This window comes from Fukomys damarensis, unplaced genomic scaffold (assembly GCF_012274545.1).
Source record: "Fukomys damarensis isolate Sample0158 unplaced genomic scaffold, DMR_v1.0_HiC HiC_scaffold_9, whole genome shotgun sequence".
Classification (NCBI taxonomy): Eukaryota; Metazoa; Chordata; class Mammalia; order Rodentia; family Bathyergidae; genus Fukomys; species Fukomys damarensis.
Window position 1 is genome coordinate 11,383,317 of NW_022900921.1, and position 27,993 is coordinate 11,411,309.

General features: G+C 40.3%; 1 long non-coding RNA gene across 6 annotated transcripts in view; it reads left to right on the top strand.

Moving 5' to 3' along the window:
* LOC104860936 overlaps positions 1–27,993 on the top strand; it is a 645,196-nt gene that overhangs the window by 132,956 nt on the left and 484,247 nt on the right. For 2 of the 6 annotated variants that reach the window (XR_002025275.1, XR_004516392.1), the window contains one exon: positions 12,412–12,455. This is a non-coding gene — a long non-coding RNA (uncharacterized LOC104860936). Of the gene's footprint in view, positions 1–1,210; positions 1,305–9,153; positions 9,260–9,678; positions 9,744–9,824; positions 10,035–12,411; positions 12,456–27,993 lie in introns of those variants that run through there. The other 4 variants (XR_004516395.1, XR_004516393.1, XR_004516396.1 and 1 more) reach the window with 4 other exon arrangements.

Sequence of the window (27,993 nt, forward strand, 5' to 3'; positions counted from 1 at the left end):
TACTTCTTTGTCTGAGAAATGTCTGTTCAGTTCAGATGCCCATTTCTGAATTGGGTCTTTATATTTGGGGGGGCCTGATTATAATTTAATTTGACCTAGAATCTTGCTAAATTTTACAAGCTGGCTTCAACCTTGCAATCCTCCTGGCAAAGTGAATGATTAATCCTGTCTTGGTAGTTAGGACCTGACTATACCAGCTAAGCAAAGTTTTCTATGTAGGAATTCTATCAGGACCAGCTGTAGATGGTGATGAGAGGACTTGGTAGAAGGACTAGATAGAGGGCTAGGTCACCTGGCTTCCAGGCTGACTTTACCAGTTCCTGGTATGTGAACTCTAGATAGCTACACTTGCTCATGGAACATCCATGTCTTTAGCTGTGGGATGGAGAAGCCTCTGATTTTGCTTCTCAGAGCTGTTTATGAAATCCGTTTGAGAAACTGGCCATTCAGTGACTTTGAAAAGATGAATTGGCCTCACCTCTTTGGGGTGATTTTCTTCATTATATCGACAAATGTCTAACAGTAATGGTGACAGCTCACACCACTAATATTGAATATTTACCTGTTGTAGGACATTCCTTTAAGGACTGGAAATGCTCATATCTTTAGTCTTCAAAGCAGTTCCAAGAAGAAGATACTATATTTAGTAGGGTTCCATGCTCGATTCAATGTTCTGACGTTAAGCATTTTGAAAATCTTTTTTAAAATTCCTAATACTTGAAAAACAGGCCCAGTGCTTTTGTTTCACATTGGACCCAGCAAATTATGTTGCAGGTTCTTCTTTTAGATGTGCCTGGTTCTAGTTCAAGTGTATAATAAACCCTTAGTAGTGAATCTGTCAGAAATGACCCAAGGCCCTCTGGATTTAGAGGGATTAAGGTTTTAAAGTTGTCTGAATATTTTCTAACCTTCTTCTGTGACAAGAAGAATGACATTTACCAGACTTATCAGTCAGTGCTATGTACGCCTTGAACAGGTAGAAAGGATAAGAAACTAGACCAGAACAACAAATGACAAAGAATTTGTTAAGTAGTCAGACTCTGCATTCAGATGGCCTAACAACAGTGACAGCGATAGCCATCCACAGCAGCCGTGGTTTTCATAGTAGAAGAGCTAGCATTGTTCCAGCAAAACTTTCCTGAGTTGTTCATGTGCAGAAACCCTATGGCAAGTGCTTACATGCATGATCTCATTTAATCCTTACAGTATTTCCTGTGGTCAGCATCATCATCATCATCATCATCATCATCATCACCATCACCATCATCACCATCGTACAGATGTAGAAATGAACGCTGACTAGAGTTAAGTTACTTACCATCATATTACATAGCCTGGGATGGGAATTCCAGTTCCACTTCCAGACTGTAATGCTTTGTTCAAGTAATTTAACCATTTTATACCTGACTTTCTTTGTATACACATGGGATTGTACCTTATTTCATAGAGTTGTTAAAATTTTCAAATTAGATAATATAATCTATAATGTTTGAGGAAGAGCCTTGCTTAATTTGTTTTCTTCTCTTTATGTTATGTGTTAGAACTGTGTTTGGGGCATTATTAGTGTATCGGGTATCTATGTCATAATGTAGTGTGACAGCCATCAAAAATTCAGTGGTGTACAATAATAAGCAATGAAAGGCGAATTTTTGCACACTTGTCTTGGTCACCAAGATGTTGTTGGCTAGGTAAGTCTGCTCATCTAGTCAGAACTTGCTTGTGGATCTTAGTGTCTGTGGCTAATAGAGCCAGGGCAGTTTGATTTTGCTCCCGATACCTCTCACCCTGCCAGAGGCTAGCCTGGGCAGAATCTTACAGTAATGGGAAAGGTACTAGAATGCAAGTGAAAATGGACAAATGCTTTTGAATGCCTCTGCTTGTTTCACATCTGCTAATATCCCATTAGCCAATGCAAGTAACTCTGACAAACCCAGAGCCTGGCAGGCCTTCTCTTCCAGGGTGGAAGACTAGGGTGAAGACTAGAGGATAATTTTGCCATCAGTTTAACATAGATAACTCACAGAAACACTTGAAAGTGCTTAGCATATGATCAAGATCAAAAAGAATAACTCACATCTGCAATTATAATTTGTAAACGATGGAGTTTGTAAAAGAATTAAAAAAAAAGAAGGATTTGACCACACATGCCTTTGACCAATTACTATTTTTTTTTATTGTTGTTGCTGTTATTTATATTTCCTGAGTATTTTGGGTGTTAGGTGGATGTAGTTTGACTTTATTTTAAAAACGAATAGCAGCTCACAGGTCATAGAGGTAACTGATGAAACAGTTTCTCCACAACTGGGGTAACAACAGATTTCTTCGAATTTGCCCAAATGAATACCTGACACCTTTTCACTCTTTGGCTCCGTTCTTTTGTTTTAACCTAGCAGGGCAGGGCCAAAAGGAGAGCCGGTTGGAACACCCCTTTTAATGGCTTCTATGACACCTAGGGAGGAGCAGCTCGCCTCCAGCCTGAATTTGGCTTGCTACCTCTTTGCATCTTGGTTGTGGAGCAACGAGGCCCCTAAATTGTAATTTATTTTACAGGGTTGAGGAGTCTGGTTCTTAGTGTGTGTTTCTCTGAGAACTGCCACTGTGTGCAGCGACGAATGATGACAGGTTGGTTTAATGCAGCTCTTGCCAAGATTAAGAGGTTGTCAGACAAGTATCATGGGAGACTGAGGGATTGCTCTAAAAAGCCATTCTGAATTCCTAACAGAGAGCTGGCCTTCAGGAGGGGTGGGAATCTTTACATTCGAGAAGCTTTGGAAAAGCCCTTGGCAGAGCTGAGTTCCCTCTGCATTTTGTGCTGGATTAGGTGGGCTCTTGGGAAACCTCTACTCTGGTGTTGTGGGTTCACAAAAGGTCTAGGGGTGCTTCAGCATGCAAAGCCCCATGTAAAAATGCATGCTTATAACATAAGACTTTTTCTATTGGGAGAAGGGCTATAGCTTTTATCAGAAGCTCAAGGGTTTATGATCCCCAGATAGTAGGCTACCCTTTTCAGCCCCGTTTCTGTCAGGGATATGGGGAAGAGTCTTTAGGTAAGTTTAAGGAGTATTACCTGGATATTAATAGCAATGAGCGCTTTGAGAGTTTAAAGAGGCCAGGTGATATGAGTATTCTTGATTTTTAAAAACAACTATACAATGTAGGTATATGAGTGCTACAAAATGATATTACTTCCTTCTTTATTTATGTATCCCATACATACAAACATGGAGTGCTGATTCTGTGCCAGACACTTGGCAGTGAGGATGCTACTCAGGAGGATTCTAGTAGTTAGAGTGGCTGCCTTTAGGGAGAATAACAAGTCTAGGCAAGAGTAGAATACTTACAGTTAAAACAGCTGGAAATTCTAATATGGCATGAGAAGTGCTACTTGACCATTATTCATTTGTTAATACCATAAATACTTATTGAGCCCCTACTATGTGCCAGGCACCATGCTAGATCTTAGGGGTAGCACTAAGTTTCAGATAGGTGCAGTCTCTGCTCTCAGTGAATTCCTGGCCAGATGGGTACATGGATAAGTAAACAAGCCATTAAACATTGTGACAAATACTAAGGGAGGGGATACATATTGGCAATGAGGGCATAAGAGTAGTCTATTCAGTGTGGCACTGAGGACTCAGTCATTGAAGGCTCAACACCTTTTTAAATAGAGTAGGACAGAAAAGAGAAAGCCTGTGAATGCATTCCTTGTGTAGAAAAACTTGACTATGGAGGATTAGTATTATCTCTTCTTTCTTATCAACAGGCACATGGAATTCCTGAGGGCAGATTGAAGGGAAATGGTAGGGTGTGATAAATAGTTCAACCCATGCACCATGAATTCAATGTCAGAGGTTTAGGTTTAATCTTATTTCTACTTCTTACTAGCTGTGTGGCCTTGGGCAAGTCACCTTACCTTCTGAACCTTACTTGTGAAGCAGGGTTAGTAATATCTGCCTTGCCCATGTCAAAAGAGCATTATAAATATTCTGCCCATCTGCCTATGGAGAGACTTTTGGTGCCCTACAATAAATGTCAGTGACTTCATTTTTATGGCCGAGGAATTCCTCCAGCCTCTGCCTCCCTAACCTCTAGTTCATCTCTTCTAAAGCTTGCCTTTCTTTGGATCTCTCCTCTGAAGTTGTATTTGATATTTGTAATCATCTGACTTCTTTGGACTGGTAAGCAAGTTCTACTTTCACTCTAGGATGTTGCTTGCCCAGAACACCCATCTCATTTTCAATTCTGTCATTAAGTCCTGATGCCCTAGCCCAAATATGTTAGTACGACCCAGAAGAAGAGGTGGCAGAGATAATGTTGTATTTATCAGACTGTTTTCTCGTAGTGGACATGGAGGAAGATTATATTTCCCAACTTCCCTTGCACTTCAATTTGGGTCATGTGACAGAGTCTGTCCAATGGGCCTTAAATTCTCATGGGTGATTCTTCAGACCTTTCCTTCCTTGTTGTGGGGAACACATATTCCAGATGGTATAGTAACAGCAAGGTAGAGGAGGGCCAACTAAATTCTGTCAACTGCATTGTGAATGAAAAATAAACTTTAATTAAGATTTAGGGTTTATGTGTTGTAGCAACTTTTGTTAATACCTTGGTATATATAGAAGATACAATTTGCAAGTTTTATGTAAATGTTAAAAGAATTTACATTTTGTCTTTTAATTATCTTATTTTGTCACTGATAAAAGATGTCTGGCAATTGTCACACTTCCCTAATTTCTCTCATTTTAACTCTTTCCATGGAAAGTGCCAGAATCCCTGTCACAAAAACTCTAGCAAAAACAAGATGCATTTGGAGTTTGGCGGGGGGTTCTGCAGCCCCAGTTTTTAGATACTATGGTAAGGTCTTATTTCCTTCCAACTCTTAGCTCTTTGTTTCTGTTGACTTTATCTTCATGTACATTCTCTGCATATGGTGGTCTTTTGCTCCTGTAAGCTTATATCCTACCAGTCAAGATTGGTAACAGAAATCTGAAACAACTTTTACTACTGGTTCCAGCAAATCTCTTGCTTTTTAAAGATCATACTGCTCGAGTCACCTGCCCATCAATGAACTGCTTCTCACTGTGTGGTTATTTGATTAGACCTCGATCATAGGTTTAACCCTACAGAATGGAGGTGGTGACAGCCTATTGAGATTGGTATAGAGATGCGCCTCCCAAGAAAACTGGAGTGGTAGCATCCTCAAGGGTATTAGTTGTTCACTAAGGTCAGTTATAATAGTGGAGGTGTTGTCTTAGTCAGAGTTGTCCAGAGAGAACCAATAGGATATGTGGATGGATGGGCAGGCAGAAGGACAGACGGATGGATAGATGGATAGAGGAGAAAGGATAAATTAGGAAAGTTAGCTCCTGTGATTATGGAGGCTGAGAATTCCCATGATTATCTAGGGGAAGCTGCTGGTACATCTCAGTTCAAGTCTGAAGACCTCAGAACCAGGAAAGCTGACTGTGTAGCTCTCAGTACAAGGCTGATGGCCTAGAATCTGATGGGGTTGTTCGTGCAAGTTGTTGAGTCTAAAGGCTGAAGAACTCCAGTTTCTAATATCCAAGAATGGAAGGGGGGATGGGTATGCAAAATAGGTCAAGAATGTTGGATCAATGCTTTGGTCATCAGAATCTTAGAACAGCTGTTCTTGATGTCATGGCTGTTCCTTGCTCAATGGAGCAGGGCAGTGCCAGCGGCCACCAGAGGACCAAGCCCTGGATGCTGTGAGTAGAATATTTGTTGATCAGTATAGAGTGGTGGTAGATCACAGATGTGCAAGAGGTGACCATACAGCCCGAAGTTCCAGGCCTCAAGAGTGTGGCAATGCCCTCCCAACCCACAACTGTGGGAGGGAGAGAGAGAAAGAGAATTTTCCTTTCCTCCTCTGCCTTTTTGTTGTCTCTGGGCCCTGAGACAGTTGGATGGTACTCACCCACATTATGTGAAGGTGAATATTCCTCATTTAATCCACTGATTCAAATGCCAATCTTTTCCAGAAATACTATCACAGACATATCCAGAAACAATTCCTTTTTATTTTTCTGGTACCAGGAATTGAACTCAGGACCTTGAGTTTGTGAGGCACGTGTGGCACCGCTGAACTAAATCCTCAGCTCCAGAAATAATTATTTCCAAGCTCTGTGGGACTCCATTAATCCATCTAAAATTAAAGATCATAGTAATAATTAGGCAATATTTGTGATGTGTGAGAGACTGATGAGTACCTTTTATTTACTTTCTCATTTATAGTTCTTGACATTCCTACAGCGTACATTGTTATCTATAGTGTTAACAGTAGAATCATTGGTCATTTCCCATACTGTTGATTTGATATAAATGAATACATATTTATATTTTTTTAGTGTCAAACGATAGCAGGGGTGACTATACCCATTGATAATGTAATTTTAGTAATACAATGTAATGCCAAAGATAAGAATTATCTGACATAAAAATGTACTTGCTTTCATGATTCAAGCCATTCTAATGAACAAGAAGAAATATGGGACATACCTTATATTTATGGAAAGATATTCACATAACACTGTTCCAGTGTCATCAATACAACAGTAATTCATGATGTGACAACAGAGCAATACATTCTGTGTTGTCTCACCATCGTGGAAACCTGAATTTGAAGCTGAAGCTGCCAAAACAAAAACAAGAGTTATAAATCAAAAATATTCAAATTCTTCCTTCTGTTCTGACACACACAACCTTAATATTTCAGGTTCCAAGGAGAAACCTGTTTAATACCTCCTAAATTCTCCCCTCCAGCTGCACTGCAGCTGTCCAATCATCTGGCAGTTTGAAACACCATAATTGGTGGAGGGAGTTGGGGAAAGGGTAAAGCTGGGTCAGTCAGCAAACTTACAAATTTTGGGGGACAGCTGGTGAGCCATTTAGCAAATGCATAAGCAAGAGTACTGTAAATAGGCCAGGATTTTCTTACCGACACACAAGGAAATATTCCAATCCACAGGCAAGAAGAGGTATGAAGGGCATTCTTAGACATTTACCACAAACTTATCCTTTGATTTCCTGTTTGGAGAACTGAGTTTAGTGACACTTTGATTAATTTAATTCATATTTTTCTTTGAAAGAGCACTAGCTCTTATCTGGGTCTGTGCATTAGATGTTTTTCTTAGCTCAACTTAAGAATTCTACTAGAGGGCTAATGCAGGTTGTGGCAAAGATGGATAGCTGCCCACCAGAAAATTGTTATTCTCTTTTCATAGTGTGCATCTAGCAGAGAGAGGCAGTTGCCTAGCTGGGACTACATATCCCAGAACTCTTTACTTCTGTGGGTGGCCATATGACTAATTCCCCTATGGATATACAACAGAAAATCCTTTGAAGCTGGGTTTCCCAAGAAGTTGGTATGCCCTTTCTGCTTTCTCTTCTTCTATCAATTGCCCAGACACAGAGGTCTTTGAAGCCATAGAGAACACTGTAGAACTATAGGATGCAAGCTACCTGAGCCCCAAATTACTGTGTTGAGGAGAAAACCCTCTAACTAGGAAAGTTCATATTGGAGTGTTATGTGAAAAATACTCTTGTATTTTGTAGAGACACTGAAATATTAGTTTTTTAGGAATAGCAGCTAAATTACCCTAATTAATGCATCTGCTAATTTACAAACTAGATGATGCTTATGATTACCCTTTTTTATAAACAAGATATAAAATGTAGCTGTTAATTCAGTCATGATTACTTTGAAATTCAATGCTCCAGAGAAAAAAGTCCTGAGCCTATTATAAAACAAGCAGAAACCATTAAGCATAATTTAATATTCTTTTGATATGACAGACACCAGCTCCTAGTGAAGACAGTTTGGTCAATAGGTATAGCCCAGAGCACAGCTCTAGGAACTCCTGTTTTCAAATTTGTTAGCCCTTGATAGACAGTATATAGACATTTAATCACTTGACACTTATAAACATAATTAAAATCCCATCAGAGTGATATCTAAATATAGTTAATTTGATTGTGTATTAATGAAACAACTTATTATGTACTGATAGAGTACCTACTGTGTGCAAATCAGTGTTTGAATCTCTTCTCATTCATTTAACCATTTTAAGGAAAATATGACAAATAGCCATTATCTTTCCTTTCTCTATCTCTTTCTTCAAAAGTCACTTACTGGGCTGGGAGTTTAGCTCAGTGGTGCTGCTGCCTGCCTTGTAAATGCAAGGATCAGAGTTTGATCCCTGGTACAGAAAATAAAAACAAACAACCCCCCCCAAGAAAAATTCTTTATTGATCATTTTGCATAGGCCAAAAACAAGGCTAAGTCAGTACTGGGAAAAATGAAGTCCTCAGGTCATAATATTAGAGAACTATACAGCTAAAACATTTAAAAAATTTGATAACATACAAAAGAAGAGAATGGGGGTGCTTATAGGTCCATTTCATCTTTCCTTTCACATCGCATGGTCTACAGAGCTGTATCCTATTGAGACCTCATAGGCCTGGCTTTTTTTTTTTTAATCTCTAAAAGATAGTTTCTTATTTCCAGGCATTATTTACTGATGATGCGAAGTATTAGAGCTTGTTTGTATGTGAGGTCATGTATCTCCTCTTTTTTTCCCCTTTTGTGAAACCTGTTATGATAGACATTTTCATGACATACAGAACACCTTGTAAGGTTGGGCATAGAACCTCGTTCTGTCATTGTTCCCTGGATTCTATAACCCGTGACCAGGAATTATGCACCCTGGAGACATCTGTGCTATAGACATCTTTTGCTATAGAGTTGTACTTCTTAGCTGGTAGCTACTAGCCACATGTGGTTGCTTAGATTTAAATTTAAATTTAAGTATATAAAGTAAAACACATAGTTTCGCAGTTTCACTAGTCTGTGGGAGAAGTTTAAGCCTGGCTGGGCCAGGTGAGCTGCACTCCTCCTGAGCTAACTTGGAGACCTTGCTAAGGCTGAGCTAATTTGCTTAAGTGCATAGATGCTAGGTCCAACAGGTACACCTCCACCCCTAGTCCGTGACTCCTTTGCCCCGCCCAAGAAAAAAAAATCACTCCACCGTGTCTCCAATAAGATACTGCCAAATATTAAATGCTCCTCCCATGCTCCGCCCCCATGTTGTCCCTATATAAGCCTGTGCCTTTCTTGAATAAAGCGGAAGTGGTCCATACACCTCCCCAGAAGCTGGCTGGTGTTTCTTTGCCTAACACTCCCAGTTGGAGCTACCGGAGATTGTTCCCGAAGCAGGCTCGCGGGCGGGCTCGCATTTACTGGGTAAATATCGAAGCTACTGGGTAATCTCTTAAATCAAGAACGGCCAGTACAGGCCACCTTAGTAAAGGGTCCTCATGCCGTAAAGGCGTCCGAGGCGTTTCCAGCCCAAACTTAGGCGAGTGTAGGGACCCCTGAGTGCTTTAAAGATGGCAGACAAAAGCCTCTTTAAAAAGATGGCGTGGGCGGGCTGTCTCTTCCGCTTTCTTCTTCCCTAAAGGCGTCAGCCCCGCCCGCTGGTCTTTCACTTCCTGTCGTTGACAAGCCCCCCCCCAAACACCCACCTCACTGGAATAATGGTCATCCGGAAGAGCCCACCTTTTCCAGTCCAAGATTTCGGCCTCCACCTTGTTCACTGCCATCTTACCGATCCTGTGGATCTTCTTCGTCCTCTGACTCCGGACTCCGAGGGCCTGTGGAGGGCGGGCGGGGCTCAGCCGGGGCCTGGGGTGGCGGCAGGTGCAGGTGCAGCTGCTCCAGGTCCGAGGTGAGCGACGCCCCCAGCGGGCTAGCGCGCGCAGTGTGTGGGCGCAGAAAGGCCGCAGGGGTCGGTGGAGGCTGTGGGGGGAGGTCCAGGTCGCCCCGGGAAGCCTCGCTGTCCAGTTTCCGAAGGCCAGCCGGGGCGCTCCCAGCAGGCCTCCCAGGACCTACAGAACCTCGGCTCTTCCAGGATTTGAGATCCCAGGACCTGGAACGATGGCCTCGAGAGAGTCGCCTCGTCTGTGTTTATCACCCTGGTGCCCCCACACCGCAGTGTGGCTGTGACCGAAGAAGTGTGGTGGGTGTCTGGGGAGACTTGGCATGGCCATCCCTGGGAGCCCTCCCTCTGAAGGCCCCTGGGGCTGGCGCAGCCGGAGACCCTGGACCCTTCCTGGCAGAGCTGCAGCCGCAGTCCCCACTGCACCTCCACAGCTGTCTAGTGGAGGGTCCCTGCCACCTCCTCTGGCCCTGGACAGTGAGGACGCCCACCACCCGGAATCCCTAAACCGGTCCCAGTCACTATGCTAGTGGTCCTACTCTTTGCAGTCCTCATTGCGAATTCAACACAGGCTGGTCCTCCTCCCTTCCCAAATCCGCAAGTATGGGCTCTGGTACCTAACCCTCTATCTTTATCTTTGTTACCATAGGTTGGCCTATTATCTCCTTTCCCTTCAGCGCTTGTCTGCCTTCCCCTTTCATGTTCCTTTTCCTATATCCCACAGCTGTAGCAGGGTCAGCTACCCAGACCCTTTGGGAATGATTCTCAGTTTGTGGGCCTCAAGCCAACCTATATCATCCCAATTTTGCTTGACCCCTTGTATAAACCCTCTTATGTTTAATCATTCCTCTCTTTGGTATCTATATTTACCTAGAACACCTCCTGCTGTTTGGCTTTTAGTAAATCTTACAAAGATTGGCAGAATTCAGATCCACTCTTTAACCTTATGCTTCATCCTCACAGTAGACGTAATTTGGGAATCTCCGCCATGGCTGCCAACCAGTTGACAAAAATACCACACAGGCCTTTGGAGAAACTGCCCTACTGTTTCAAGATGTCTGTGTTGCCATTTTAAATTTACAAACCCAGCTAAATCTTTGGGAAAAAATTCATTTATTAGAGACTAAGATTCTAAGCCGTTGGCATGCAAATTTCACCCATATTTGTGTTACTCCTCATCATTGTCAACATTGTAAGGATTATAAAAATCTGTCAAATTATATATGAAAAACCTGGGATCCCACGTATGATCAACATTTACACACCTTGACTCATGTTATTGTTCAGTTACATGATACACAGGCTCTTGATGTTGTTACTCTTAATAATGTATGAGAGAGAATCTGGTCTGGCATTCAAGCTGGGTGGAAAAACCTAAGTTCCTGGGCTAAAGGATTGATATTGTCATCGCCCTCTATGTTGACCCTGCTTAAAATTATTTTGTTGCTCTTTACCTTAAAAATCATCTTCCTAGCCCATAAAAAGTATAAACAAACTCATAAAAATGTGGTTTTCTTAGCGAACGCTCTGGAGTCAAAGACAAAAGGAATTGGGAGAAGTTCAAGCCTGTCTAGGCCACGTGCACCGCACTCCTGTCTCCTGAGCTAACTCGCTTAAGTGCATAGTTGCTGGGTCCAACAGGCTACACCTCCACCCCTTGTCCGTGACTCCTTAATCTTGCCCAAGAAAAATCACTCCACTATGTCTCCAATAAGATAGCGCCAAATGTTAAATGCTCCTCCCCCATGGTTGTCCCTATATAAGCCTGTGCATTTCCTGAATAAAGCGGAAGTGTTCCATAAACCTCCCCAGAAGCTGTCTGGTGTTTCTGCGCCTTACACTCCCAGTCAGAGCTCCTGAACCTTGTTCTGCAAGCGGGCTTGTGGACAACTAGTCCATTTCAGCTGCTCAATAGCCATATGTTGCAAGTATATGGTTACTGTACTTGGTTCCACAAATATAGAACACTTACTTCATTGCAGAAGGCTTTGTTGGCTGGTGCTGTTCCAAGTCAGGGAGAATTTGTATAATATCTTTTTTTTTTTAGAAGGAAGATCAAGGAAGTCTTTGAATGATATTGTGGCTTCAGTATCTAGGTTACAATGTATTTTTCATGTGTTTCTTGTTAGAGTTTGTGAACCCTACAGCAGGGGTTGCCTCATGCATTTCTGTACCTGTAACATTGAATATGTAGTGGTAACTCAAGAGTGTCTGTTGAGAAAATGAAGAAAATCTAGTTATCAGCATCATATGGGGGAAGATTGGCACAGAGTTGGATGTTGGCAATGCTTTTATGTCCTTATCTATGTATGCTGAGGACTGGTCTTAGAGATGGAGGCAAAATAAATGGTTTTAGAGAACAGAGGAGAGACTAGAAACTAGACAGAGTTTGACATTGTCTGAAGTTACTTGACTGATAAGGTATCTGACAACCTAATCTGATAAATCATATTTTTTTTTTCTCTAATGTTGGGGATTAAACAAACAGCCTTGTGCTTGCTACCATAGGCAAGAGCTCCACCACAGAGCCACTAAGCCCTAAGTTATTCTAAATGACACCTGGGTAAACTATTTGAGGACCTGTGTTGAATTTTCACACAGTAGGAAATTGGTGGTTATTTGTTGAATGAAAAAATTTCATTAATATTATATTACTTGTTTATTTCCTATCTCACAGCCCTGCTATTTGCCAGTCAACTTCCCAAGAGAATGCAAACTCTGGTGAGTACCATTTTTTGTCCATTTTGCTCATTTCTGTGTCTTGGACACCTAGAATGGTGCCTAACACGTTGTAGCCCAGTTCACATTTCTGGAATAAACAAAAAAGTTCTTTAACATTATACCAAAGAACCAAATAAAGGTAGATATTTTAGACTGTCAAGGTGGCGAGAAAAAGTATTGTGGAGATGGAGAGACAAATAACCTTCTGAAAGGATCCACTGACTTTGTCTATGCACAGGGCTGGGCCAGCTCTCATAAATGATGTGCCTCTAGTTGAAATTTAAATCCCCATAGGACTCTAGGTGCATACAAGGCATAACACTAAATGGCTGATAACTTATGACATTTATTTCCCTACATGAAGAACCACAGGGCAGCATCTCTTGTCAGGAAGGAAACAGATTTGTCAGAAAGGAAACCAGACATCATATGCTTTTTGTATTTTTATGATTTATGTATTTATTGGATGCACCCACCTCTTAACAACCTCTGGGTACTTTTCTACATTTCATAGACAAAAGGCAGATACTGCCATTGTGGATTATGAGGTGGAGAGGTACCAAGAAAATAACATCTATAAATCCCAAAGCACATCATAAAATCATCAAGTGCTGCACAGAAGCTGTACTTAGGTGTGTATTACTTGGGGAAACCTAAATGGGAAATTCTGAAGACATGAGCTTTAGTCCTGGCCCTAGCACTTACTAGATTTTATAGCCTTGAGTGAGTTTCTTAATCTGTCTCTGGCTTATTTTATTCACCTCTAATATGGGAATAGTAGCAATAGTAATCATCTGGTTTACCTTGTGTCATTGGGAAATGAAATACTCATGGGTGCTTGTGAATCACGGAGACTCTCCAAATGCAATAGATTAAAATTAAACAAAACGTTAAACCACCAATTTGTATGACTTTGAATTTCCTTTTCTCTCTCTGTAACCTGGGGGGATCCCAGTGATGTTTTCTGTGACTCTGTGTTGCATTCTCCTCACATTTGATGTGTGATTCTTACTTTCATGGCTTTAGTCATGATTTCCCTTGTTTGGAGTTTCTTTTCCCAGTGTTTTCCAATTATTCTCAATTAAGATCTTCAAGGAATTTGAGTTTAGTCTTTGTATTCATACGTGAACTAACAGAGATAAAAGACAAATAGTCATACCGGTCACTATTAGAAAAATTTTTTTTTGGTACCGGGGATTGAACTTGGGTCCTTGCGCTTATAAGGCAGGCCACCGAACCGCTGAGCTAAATCCCCGGCCACTATTAGAAAATTCTTACTGCATGTCTGACATCATGATTTTGTGTATATTGGCTTAGAAAAAAAATCTAAGAACTAGTAATATTGTTCTCACTTTGTAAAAAAAGAAACTAATGTTTAGACAAGGCAAGTAACTTGACAAAAATAATGTAGATAAGTCAGAAATGTAGGTTAAAGCCCATTTTTTCTAATGTTTACTTTGAAGTCCCTATCTGCACAAAACAGAAATTACTCCTTGATGCTAGTGGAATTGGGTTTTGATGTGTCGAATAAGTGTGGTCTGAGGAGAAAGTACCAAATTCATTTCACATTTGTATTTGTTTTTCTATTCAGGTAAGTTTTCTCTTTGGACATTTATTTCAACCTTTAAAATATTTTTCATTTTACTAGTTCTGTTTGCTGTGCCTGATGATTACATGTATGGTGGGGAGTTGGTACATGTACATAATCTTTTTAGTCCCATTTCTCTACCTGGAAAAAAAGCAGTTTAATGGTGTTTGAGGTTGACTAGATAATATGAGGTATTCTTTATTTCTAATACTAATTCTCTCTTCTGAAATAGTAAAATTTATGCACTTCGTTCTTTTATTATGCCAGAATATTGCCAACATGACTATGAGAGTTTTAGTGGTATTGCATAAGCACTTGTATCTACAAGACTAACTTGTTCTGTTGTTTATAGGTAATTTTAAATAGTCTCCAACTGAATTTCTGCTTCTAATTTTGCTGTGTGTGCATAATCTACAACACATATAATCGTTCTTTTTTATATGAAACATCCCAGAAGAGTTTACTAGATTGTACTTCCTGTCTTTTAAGTCATGCTTTCATCTGCACCACTCATTGAAACTCTTTTTGAGGGCACAACAACCACCATTTTGATAAAATTCAGTGACTGATAATCGAGCCTCATCTTATTCTGACTACCACTTGTCACAACTGATCATCCTCCTTCTTGAAACCCTTCCTTCGCATGACTCGTGCTGTGCTCCAGTAGTCCTTGTGTCTCTTTTTCCTCATTTTGTATCCCTTGTTAATCTTTGTATCTGTATCTCTTGTCCTTTCTGCAGTCCTTTTTCCTTTTTTAATATTCATTTTTACTCCCTAGTAAACTGACCCATTCTTTCAACCATTGTCATTTGTATGTTTATGACTGACATATTTATATTTACAAACATATGATATCTCTCTTGGGTTCCAAATTTATAAGAGTGCCTTTTTCAAATGTCCACTTGGGCAACTAATGATCACTCTAAATTTAGATGGGCAGAGTTTTAATTTGAGAAGTTTTAAAAGCTGTATTGTCTGGGCTGAAGAACATGGAGTAGTTTGCTACCACTGTCTACAACATGCTTTTTTAGTATAGGTTGATATCTGGCTTTTCAGAAATGGCTTTGAGTAGATTCTCTAGGAGACTTCTTAATAGGACATGGAAGAGTAACTCAGATCAAGTCAACTTATTCTTGGACCAGATCTGGTGCATCCAAAGGCATCTAGATTTTCAAGTCCAACAAATATTCCACCCCCTCTGAATTCCAGGGTACCACTCTGTGTCTGAGGTCATTTGGGAATCTGGAATTGATGATCTAGTGTGTTTCAGAAACACCACATCCGGGATGAATCATTCTTCATTCCCTTTAACAGATCAGTTATCAGGGGAAGCTGATTGCTCCCTCATCCCTATCATACTTTGATTAATTTACATGTAAGTGATGAAAGTGATCTTTTTTCCTTCTCTCTTTAAATGGATAGTAAACCAGGGGGGTTTGGGGAGTTGTAAAGGTGAGTGCTGACTCCTTGGACACCCTCTTGGTTGCATTCTCAAATGGCTCCCTCAATTAGGGGGTAATATTTCATTGACCTGTGTGCGTGGATGGCTCCCCAGCCGGCAGTGTTTTCTAAATGGTCCTGAGGCAAGATCTTGGGCTTTGAAAACGTCCTTAATCACCTTTATGTCTGGGGCTACACTGGTACAGCCTGGATTGAAGCACGTATTTTTATGAAGAGGAGCAGCTGCAGTCTATGGCTAAAATGCTTTGACTTGGCTGTCTTCATTTGCCAAAAGCATAGGTATTCTGACACTCTCTGGGACTGGACTCATACCATGTTAGCTGCATATTGGATCTGACTGTTTAGATGCCTGGCTAGATTTTCTAAGAGTGAAAAAATGGGTGGATTGAAAATAATCACATTCCTTCTGTTTTCTTGAGTTTGCCTAGAAAGCTTAGATGTGTTAAAAAAAAATCCAATTATACTTTTTCAGAAGGTGCCATGTCAGTGAATGATCCAATTCAGTCTTAGCTTCAAGTGTGAAGGAATCAGTTTCTTTGATATTTATTTACATCAATAATACAAGTCTTATCACAGAAATCTAATGGAACGGGAGGGTATGCATTTCTCCGTTTGTCTCTGGGAACTGTGTATAATGGTGGAAATTTTCCTACTGACTGAAGAGTATATGATGTAGATAACCTTCTACTCTATCCAGTTAGTTGGCTTGATGTGAATCTATATAAAGTAATTGATTGGGCTTAGTGACAAAATGTTCTAAGCAGATAAACTCAATTATCCTTATATGGCTACAGTCTTTTCTCTGAATTAGTGGCTGGATAATTTGTGACAAATACAGTTTGGAAAGCACTTGTCCATTTGACCAATGTGGACGACTCTCAGTCTTCTTCTGAGGTAGGAACTACACGATATTTGTAAAAATAAAGTGGAAATACTTTATATAGACACCTTTCTGATAATGATGATACACTACATCTACCAACTCATTTAATCATCATCTCCCTAGAAGGTCGTTGTTATTAATATCCTCATGTAACAGATGAGAAAACCAAGGTATGGAAAGCCAAGTCAATTGCTCAAAGTCATACCACTATAAGAAGTAAATTTTAGATTTGAAAACAGACAACCTACTTTTGTAGAGTGTTTCTGGAATGGACTACTGACTTTGCAGTCATGCAGTTCTCATTTGAAGTTGAATCTTTGGGTCTTGGACAACAGTTGGCACTCTGTAGATGGGTTGGATAAATTCTAATTCTTGGGTAAGAATTCTTTAGAAGACATACATTTCCATATAAATGTCAGTTTTATTATTGTTGATGCTATTATTAAGAGTGATAACTTCCATATATTGGACTTTTTCTACAGCAAGATAGAACTTTGCATATGTTATTTCATTTCCTCATAACAATTCCATTTTGCAAATGGGAATACTGAGTCACTTAGAAGGTAATTTTTCACATTTTGTAGACATTCTGCTAGAAAATAGTAGAGCAGTAACTTGAATGGAAATCTGTTCTTATTCCATAGCCTACTACTTTGCTCACCAAAGCAAACAGTATCATTGCTAAGGGAGCTTCTCTGTCTTTTGTATATCAAAAGATACTCTTGGGGTTTTCTAAAGATTAAATAAAAACAGAACTACAGTAATGTTAATATTAAGCAAAAAAGAATTTAAGATACACTAAAATGACAAATATTTATTGGATAATATAAAAAGTATTGTTCTAAGTGGCCTCAGGCAGTGTTTCCCAACACATTATCTTCATCTTTTTTGTCATATCTAAAGTCCGTGTGAACTCCTACTTATATTTTTCTGTATTAATTCACGTAAAAAATTAAAGTTCTTAACATTTTATAGTCATGATAATTTGAAGATTTCTTTACACATATTTTAAGACACATTATTATGCTACTAAATACAAAGTGCTTTCTCTTTAGTAGATAGTAATGCTTACTATTTTGAAATTTTGTCTCTTAAGCAAATATCTACACACTAACTCCTAAAGTCATTTCTTATACCTCCTTTAGTTCACTTACCACTCCGTAAAGACATAGGTGACACATAATACAAAGACATAAAAATGGCTCCATCATCAAATAAACCAATTTCAGATTGATCTAGGAAGCAAGAAATAGTTTGGAAGCTGGGGAAAGAAGCATGTGTCTTCTTAAAGGTTGTACCCAGCTCCGTGAAGGAACTTTCTCTGTCTAGAGAAAGCAAGATACCATATGTGATGCAGTGATGATCAAGTTAGTAAGAAAGGAGTTCAGGGGAGGCAGAAGATCTGTGGGCTGAATGTGGGGCTTCCCTGTGGTGCCTTCTTTGGAAGGTTGGGCAAGGTAAGTGGGGAGAGCAGAGGTGGGTATATCTGGGCACCTGCAGACATTCAGTTTCCAGATCTCTGGTCTCTGACTTCCAGTTCACACTCTGCTCTGCAGTTCTGAGCCGGCGTTACACATCATATCTGAATACAGATCTTAGGAGCAAAGCCGTCATAGCTGAGGTCATCTCACCACCGTGTTACATTGAAACTGACTTTCCCACCTTGTGCTATGCTTTCTGAAGTCTACACCGCATATCATCTGTTTTCAATTTGGTAAAGAGTAGTGAATAAAAAACTAATCTAGTTTTTGAAAACACTTATTTTTTTTTCCCAGGAAAAAAGCTTTTTTCACTTTAGTACCCTAGTGCTTAATAAATGGTATTTACTTACAACACAGTCTATGCAATTTTCCACCCAGATAATGCATCTGTTTTTCTCCTGGCCATTTTAACATTTACTGTCTTTTTGTGCTAGCTATTAAAGATTGATAGAAATTAAAAATGTAAGCCAAAACAGGTAATTTCCTGAAGAGAAAAAAATGTGCCTTAAATGATTTCTCTTTGTTAAATTTTTTTATTCTCCTTTCATTTGGCTTTTTAAAAAAATAAAAGAAAATGGGTGGGGGAGGAGTGGGCAGTGAGTATCTTTTGTACCCACTGAGGTGGCAGGAACCCTCTAAAAGCAGGATTTAAAAAAAATCTAATTTCCTAGAGCCATAGTTGGAGCTGGCCTCTTAGCCCTGTTTCACATTAATGCAGCTTCTCCTCCCATTGGGAAGCTAAGGCCCAAGCGGCAGTCATTACTGCCAATAGCACAGTTACCCAATGAATTCCTGGAAGGGCTCACTTAAAAGATTTAGCCAGATCATCTCCAGGGGCTTCCAGTTCCCATCATCCCAGGAATGAAATATTCAGTATCATCTTTCTGCACCTGAGGCTGCCATGGATTAAATTCTTGCTGCCTTCATTACTGGAGCAGCCAAGCACTAGGGTGTACTGATTGGATATGAAATAATGGCTGCACTTGGCTAAGAAAAGGAGAGGGAAACAACAGGCTAGAACCATAGTTACTGTAGTTCAAGAAAAATTTGTTGCTGTAGCTCAAGAAGAATTTAGTTGAAGGTTCCTCTCTGTCCTAGACAGCATAATTTGAAGCCACATTCCCTGTGCTTTATAGTCATCCACAGAATGACAGACTTTGACAAGTGCTGCTCCATGATTGGCTCTTAACCTAAACAAGTTCACTTCAGTCTTCTTTTCCTACCTGTTCCAGAATAGATTTTCCCAGAACATCATATATGGTCTTCTGTTTTTCACTTTTCATATCTTCTTTTACTTAAACTCTCAACAACTATGAACTATGGTCATTCCACATCAGCTATGAACCATAGTAGTTCTAAACCAGCTATTTTGGTTATTATCTTCTTGGCACATATTGAATACTTAGTAAATAATCAAATGGTTGAATTTCCTCATTCATTCGCTAAGAATCTCATTTCCCCTCAATTCAAGAATTACATTCCCCCCAAAAAGAATTACATTTCCCGTTGTCTATAGAAAATTTCTTATTGAATAAGAATAATGGTTTCCCCAAAAACTATATGCCCATGTCTTAATTCCTGAAACCTGGGATTGTTATCTTGTAGGGCAAAAAGTACTCTGCACATGGGAAAACCGTGGATTATCTGGGTAGCTCTGATGGAATTGGAGATATTTTCCTAAGAAAGCTTATAGGAAGAGTCAGTGACAGAGAAGAACTAAGAGACATCAAGAGAAGAGAGCTGTGTGATGACTGAAGCAGAGCTGTCAAAGCCAAGAAATGTTGGCAGCCTCTGGAATCTGGAATGGACTTTCCCATGGAGCCTCCAGAAGGAGCCAGCCCTGCCTGCACCTTGGTTTCATCCCCTTAAGACTCCTTTTGGATTTCTGACCTCCAGAATGAAAAGAAATTGAATTTGTGTTGCTTAAAGCTGTGTTTGTAGTAATTTGTTACAGCAGCTATAGGAAATGCATGTAATGTCTTAGGACATCTGTAACTTAGTTTACACGTAAACAAACTCACCATCTCCTTTCCCAAGCCCTGCCTTTTCACCTCAGCTAACAAATTACTCAGCCTCACAGTGTCCCAGTGCTAGGCACATCTGAGTCATTTTTGGTTTTTCTTGGTCCCTTACCCTTTTTGTTAAGACTGCCAGATTCTGTACATTCTATACCTGAAATTATTTAGAAATCCATTGTACTTTTTCAAAAATTTTATTTTTTTTAGTATGTGTTTATAGTATCTAATGATTACATTCATCATGGGGATTTGGTACACGTATGTAACACTTCTTAATACTTTTCACTTCTCTTTCTCTCATCTCTTGGTCTGCTTTCTTTCATGGCTGTGGAACTTAGTACTAGACCACTGCTTAGTGTATAGTTGGTTTTTATGAAATGTTTGTTGGATGAATATAAGTTGCAGTTTTCCTTTCCCGATTCCTTTAAAATGTCCTTTCCATTCTACTTTATTGGCTATCTGAGGATAAAGAATTGTCTTTTTCCAGCGTTTCATACTGATCCGAAACCTACAGTCACTACACATAGTGAACAAATACATAGACTTATGGACTTACTCCTTGTCACTGCCCAATTAATGACAAATGTGAGGCCTGGCGATGAGTATCAGACAGAATTGGGTTTATCTCCGTGATCTATAATTACCTAGTTATATATTTCATCTTGGCCAGATGCTAATCTTTTTAACACATTTTTAACACTTTTTAACACATGATTGGGCTGTAACTTGTATGTCTCACACCTGGGTGACTCTGAACCGCGGGTGGTACATGCATGACTGTCCCAGTGGGTGGCATGGTACAGTCCCACTGGGTGGTAAACTGCCCAATGGGACAGTCTCACATGTTCCACTTGTGGTTCAAGCTGGGAGGAATGTGAACTGTAGTTCTTCAACTATAAAATGGGGACAGTGATAGGCCTCAGTTTTGGGGTTGTGCTCAACAGACCAGGATTTAGCCCAGGGTACCAGCTAATTGATAATCTTGAGCTATCGCTATTGCCTTGCAGATGGGGAGTCGCCCACACTATATTCTCTTTATTAACCAGTGGCCGGAGTATGTGTTACATGTGTATGTTTAGGGGTACAGGGGCCTTGGCCGGAAAAAGAGCAAATAATGGGGATGGAGAACGCAGAGAGGTAGGCATTTTGCATTCAATAATGGAGTTCAATTTGGAAACACTTGCCTTATGTAGCCCTCAGCTGCCTGTGAAATTCATCTGAATCTTGTTCCGTTGGCCTATGGGGTATTTTCAAATACAAATTAGGTTGGCCAGAATTCCTTTTCTGCACCAACTCTCCTGGGTGCAACTTAGAGGTTATTAAGATGCCTAATAAAAGGAGAGAGCACATTTAATAACATTACCATCAGCTCCATGGAGCTGAGCTATGCGGGCCCATGGTGCCCCAGAGCCTACAGCCTCCCCCCACTGGTGCATTTGCTTAGAAGAGGCCCTATAATTATCCACACTTAAAAAGCACCATTAAATCCACAGAGGCAGTCATGTCCCATTTGCAGGGCCTCTCTCCCCACATTACCCGAGAGACCCAGGGCCTGGCTCCTTTTTGTGGGAGAAAGAAAGAGAATAGATGGAAGTTCTTGGGCCGGTGCAGTGGCTGACTAAATCCACGAAAAGGCAGGACTGCTAAGCACTGTTGTCAACTCTGTAGTTCTTCCTCCTTTCATATTTTATATTTATGTAGCAAACCTTTATTATACGCTTGCCATAGTTAGCACTGCATTGCCATTTCTTAGGCGGGATTCCACTGAATCCTCACAACACAGTAGAGCAGTGGTTCTCAACTGATACTTGGTAATGGAAGATGTTTTTAGTTGTCACCCTAGGGTGGGATTCTGCTCCTGGAATCTTGTGAGTAGAGCTAGGGATCTTCTGAACACCCAGTGGAACATAGGCAGGCCCTTACAACAGAGAATCATCTGGCCTACATGACCTTAGTGTAAGGCTAAGCAACCCTGCAGTGGATGCCACTCCTTTCCTTCCTTACACATGAGGTCAGTGAGGTCCAGAAAGGTGTCACGTAGCTGGCCTGTGGTGGAGCTATCAGACAGAGCCTGGATTCTCACAACCCTGTTAGACGCCCTGCTGACACACCCTTCTGTACCATCCTTTCCAGCTGAGCCTCCTCCTGCCCCTGCTCTAGCCAGCTGCCAGCTCTCAGGAGCTAATCACAATTATGCTTACTGGGAGTCATCTGATGTGCACTTCAGTGGAGTTACTTCCTATAAAGAAATTTCCTTTGAGGAATATAAAATTTCCACACATTTTGAATAAATCAGGAATCTGTGAAATAATACTGCCTACATTTAACTTTAGAAATGTAAGCAGAGTGCTCTTTTCAAGCATCTAGTGTCTATTTACAGTTTCAGAGATTTCCCTTTGCACAAAGAGTCTCTGTGGTCTAAGAGGTGGTGATCTGACAGAGGAGCAGGTGAGGGCCTGCAGCAGAGAAGGTGGGTGCACAGGCAGTGATAGTGGTCGTCCTGGAATCGGGAACCCTGCCTACCCCACCTCAGGGCCTCTCCTCCGTCATTGCCTCTCTCAGAAGCACTCTTCTTTCTTGTCTTCTGGCTTATGCTTGCTTTCTTTTGAGTTTCACCATAAAAATCATTCCTGTGTGGAGGCTTTCCCAGATCTTAGATCTCTTGACACTTTCAGTCTTTTAGGTCAGTTATATCTAAAAGGAATATAATAAACTGCATATGTAATTTTACATTTTTGTAATCATATAAAAATTAAGGAACACAGAAAATTATTTTAATAATTTTTTATTTAGGGTAATATATCTACTATTAATATATTGTTTCAGTGTGTGATACAAAAATAGATGAGATTTTAATTCCAGCAAACAAAACCTTTGAAATATTTAGATGCTAAATTTTTGATAGGTGAAGTGGAAATCACACCAAACTAATGCTGCATGTAATATAAAAGTATTTTATACTGTTTTAGTATTTAAATGAATTAAAATTAAATTGAATGTAAAATTTCAGTCTCCAAGTTTCAGAAGCCATGTGCTCAATAGCCCCATGTTCTAGATGGTTTCAAATTATTTTCAGTCAGAGCTGCCAATTAATTTATCTTTTATTCTTTCTTTGTCATGACCTCATTGAGGTCAAGGATGATGGCTTGTTTACAATCTTTGCAGTGTCTTGAATAGATTTTGAACTGAAAGTATCCAATACCTTTGTTGGCTGGAGGCAATATTTCTAATCCTGGCTTCCCCATTGATTTATATAACCTTGATAATTCATGTTCTTCCCTAATAAAATGAGAGACTTGGACATTTTGAAAGTCTGTTCCTTTGGGTGATAAGAAATATTTCAGAAATATCTCTGAAACTTTGATCAAAGGGATTTGTAGCCACCCAAGTGGGTAAAAAGCAGAGCTCAACCTAAGTGGCAGGTTTCTTTATTGGGAACCTCTCAGAGCCTTGATTGTCTTAGTGCACTGTGAGTTGACAAGAGGAGAATCCTGGGTGTCCTATCTTCCCATAGTAGGTGAGCTTGCAACCTTTTTTTTTGAGCGTCCTTGGTACCCATGCTTGGTGGAACACAATCCAAGAATGGCTCGTTGGCCCTCAGCTCTATCAGCTGTGACAGTCATCCAGGTAGTCCTTGAGGGAAAGGATCTCAAAGACTGGTGACAGTAAGCACCATTTTCTTTCTTTTGTTTTATCAGATCAATTCTTTGACAAAGATGTGGTAAAGGAGCACTCACTCTCTACCATCAAGTGACTCAAATGAATGTCTTACCTTATGTATAACAAGTTTTATCTTCTAGAGTTGAAAGTAGAACTTCTTCGACTAATAGACCATTTTCAAAGGTGTAGAGAGAACATTCTCAATCTGTTTCTTCATTCTATCTACTTTCCAAGGTCTACAGTGTTTCACCTTTTACTAAATGATTATCACAGTGTTTGAAATGAAATGGCAATGCTTAGCTTATAGTAGGGTTACATTATTAGATTAAGCTCATAAATTTGTAGCTCTTCAACCACTTTTTAGATACAAATATGACAACTTGTTATGATTCCATCTATTAGTTACAATAAATCTCTACTCTCACTCTAGGTAATGGAATCAAAGGCAGAATTAACTTCTATGAGAATAACAATTTAAAAGTATAGAGCAAGTTTTAAGTATGCCCATCTTTGACCCTGCAATTCCATATCCCTGAATTTGACTTAAGATCTTGAAGAAAAATAACTATACAAAGATATACGTACAGGAATGTCTGCTGCAGTGCTGTGCCCATATCTCTATTTTTACCCTCTGAAGGCAGGAATAATTCCCCCATTTTGCTGATGAGACGACTGGACCTCAAAGAGGACACATGGCACAAGGTTCCACTGGTAGTGAGGACAAACAAATTGATATTCTTTCTATTATACCATGCTTTTCTTTGCATTATTTTATCCTAAATAACCATCCACATTGCATCCTCTTCATGTCTGAGTCTTCTACATGAGACTCCTCCAAAATGACTCAGCTGTGGAAGAAGAAAAGAGAATAATATTCCCATTGAAAACAAGCTGTGGAGTCAGACTTTCTAAGACCAAAGCCTACTCCATTACTCATTCACCATGTAATTTGAGGGTGTTACTTTACCTCACAGTGCCTCAGTTTTTTTTCTTCTATAAGATGGAGGTACTGATGGACCAAATTTTGTAAGTTTCTTTTGAAGACTGATTGAGACAATCCTAGAAAAGATGCATAGCTCAGTGTCTACCTCATTGTATGTGGCAGGAAAATATTGGCCACTGTTGACCTCTTTATCATTATCTGTAAAACAACCTGACATAGGCCGGGAAATTGAGACAGAAGTGGCCTGAGTTGGCTAAGGTCACCCAGCTGATAAAAGATAGAGTAGCTGTTTTTTAATTTTCCTATTCAGCATTGGACACACTTAGATCACTCTGCATAAAGCATTTGAAAGGGGGAATCAGCAGAGAATGTTGCTCTACATGCTACGTGTAGTAGGTGAACAGGATGCAACAGTGACTAATCCAGCTCAGTCCCAAACCACAAATGTCAACAGATATTTTATAGCAGGGAAGGTGCCAATGAACATGTCACATGCTCTTTTGAAAATAAATGAAGCCACATAGGGACTTTAAAGTAAAAATATAAGAAGTAGGCTGTTTATGGATCTCCTCTGGCTCTAGTTAATGGTGCTCCAAATACTGCAGCCAGAAGAGGCACTGTGGGAGGAGCCTCATGATGCGGCCCAGAGGTCATCTAATTGAATTTCACCAGGCAAATCATTCAGGGCCTGGACTGCTGCATCATTGTAAGTGGGGACAATAAAAACTCCTGCTCATGGATTTCTGAGGAAGATTTGAGGATCAGTCTTTCTCCTGACTGAAAGAAAGCTGAAGCTCAAAAAATATACTTGGAATCCATTTTATTTGTTGCCTTGCTTCTACTTGCAGGCAAGAATGGGGTCTACTTTTCCTGATTTGGCTCATACTTGTAATCTTTTCAAATAAAATCAGTGCAGTAGTCATTTCCCCAGAGGGTTTGACATCTGTTTCTCTTTGGCGGCCAGGCAGGAAGTGCCACATGGAATCAACAGCAAGATTCTGTGGAGATAATGTGGTGATCCTAGTCTACTGATTTTAGCATTTTCCACCTCAGTAGTAGACCCCATTTTGCTGAGGAAATATAGTATACAACCTAATATACAAAATTTAAAGAGGAAATTAATTCAGCTAAAACAAGAGTGTCTTCTGTTTCTCTCACACAGCGGCCTTCCTTGTGGTCCTCTGTAGAATGAAACACCCTGGAGTGCATCATTTGAAAATGTGCTCTTAAGCCCTAGAAGGATACAAGGTAGATACCTGGGTTCCACCCTGAAGTGACAGCGTCAGTGTGTAGATTTTCAGGAAGATCCCCAGGTGATTCTGAAGCTTCCTAAAATTTGAGAGCCTGTGACATCTTCCACTGTTTTCATTTTACAAGTGAAAATCATACCTAGAGTAGAGAAGTTACTTGTGTTTTGTCACAAGTAACTGATGTGAGTGATGGGGTCGAGCCTAACACGCAGGGCCTCTGCACCCAATATCCTGTTTAAACAGGCTCCAGAGTTATAAGCAGCAGAAACTCTGGCTAATCTAAGGAGAATCATGGGCAAGATAACATGGTTCATAAAAACGAGAGAAAAGGCCCAAGAACCAGGAGTTAGGGCTGCTTTGTTGGAGTGGAAGGCAGGAACACATAGTCTCTTTGGGGTATCATTATTAGGATAATTTGGATTCCAGCATTTTTAGTACATAGGGCATTTTATCAATAGTTAAAATCTTGGGGGAGAATATCTGATTGGCTCAGCATGGACAAGGAGGACTCCTTGGCTAGGGAGCATAGGAAAACTTGGCCAACAGTCTCACAAAAGCCTTATTTATGCACTGGTTGCAGAAGAAGGGAGACAATGGTATGAGTAAAAGTAGAAAAAGAACTAAAGAGGCTAAAAAGATACATGCTCACGAACTCTGCTACTTATTCCACATAACCTGTATCTTCCTGGTAGGGTCAGTGCTTCACAGACAAAAATCCAATTGAAAGGAAGGGGTTAAGGTAAATTCTGTGGCTTAACTATCAGCTGACTGACATTTTAACAGCCTTTTTAGCATAGCCTGGCTGGGCTGAGCCCTTCCTCACAAAATACCTTAATCCTTGGACTCTAAATAGAGAGTTATTTTCAATTTCTCCAGTTTCTAATGTTTTAAATGGAACTACTGTTCCCCTTAGAGCACCTAGTGACTGGCTAGAGACCTTTATTGATATATATATAAATTACCCCAATCCCTTCTGCTGCCTACAGATCCAATCATATTGAACTAATGCGCATATAAATAAAAACCTGGAAGTGTGGTTTATGGCGATAAGTAGTGCAGCCGAAGTTGATACCATTCTGCAAAGACACCTTGATACATTACTGATAATCTTCATAATGTATTTAAAGAGGCAGTGTGTCAGCTCAGGCCTGAGCACTCTTGGAAATATGATTCCTGACCTTCTTATTAACCAAGAGAAGAATCTGCCCTGCCAGAAGAATGCCCATCCCAGACCACAGAGGACACAGAGGCTAGAAAACTCACTTGCCTGGCTGTAAAGAGAAAGGCTGGTCTGTAAATTTGCAGGAGTTGGCCTAGGAGATCTCATGTCTTCTTCCTGAGTCCATATTTTGTGATTAATCTGCGTGGTAGGCCGAGTGCAAGAGAGTCACAGGGAGTTTGGAAGTACCAAGAAATAGGCCAGGAATGTTCATTTTTCTCTAAAGAGATCTTTTACATCCCCGGGGTGTTTGACCCTGAAGGGGTATGTCTATTCCTAGAGGAAAGTGGACCTCTCTTACCTGCCTTCTTCCAATCTACCCCGTACCAGTGTACAGCAGGAACCATCTTTCTTTCAGAAGCCAAGCCTGTTTAGGGCTTCTCTGTGTCTTCTCCCCTCAACAACTTAACCCATCCTGTGAGCTTTGTGAGTTTGAACCATGCCCATTGTTTCAACCTCATTAGGTTTTACAGTACTTACCCTGCCTGCTCTAGCCACTTTACCCTTTTATTCTTTCACTTTTATTGTAGGTGTTGTCTTTTCTGCCTGACACACATAGTCCTTGTAACAGAATACAAAGCCTTTACCTATTGCATTCTTCTTGCCTCTTAGAAAGTTCCTCTGCCTCTCTGTCCAGGTCCCCATTTTCCCTCAACCGGAGGGGCAGTTCTTTGCATTGCTTAGTCCTGCTCATGTCTCTTTTTCATACATATTCTTCTGATATCTCCAACTGGAAATCTTCTCTCCCATGTTTTTCTTACTGAATGTATCATTTTCAACTTAATATCCTATCAATTTATATATGTGTACTATTTCCTCTCCTAGTCATTATGCCAGGGACCGGCTCCTCTTTGGATTTTCCAACCTCCTACAGTGCCTGCTTATAACAAGTGCTTTAGTGTTCACTGGTCGTATGAATGAGCGAATGTATAAATGTGTGGGTATGGGCCACAGCAGGAGATGGCAGCCTTGAACAGGAATTCAAATGAGAGATTTTGGGCAGTACATGCGGAAAACCTTTAAAGTGCAAGAATG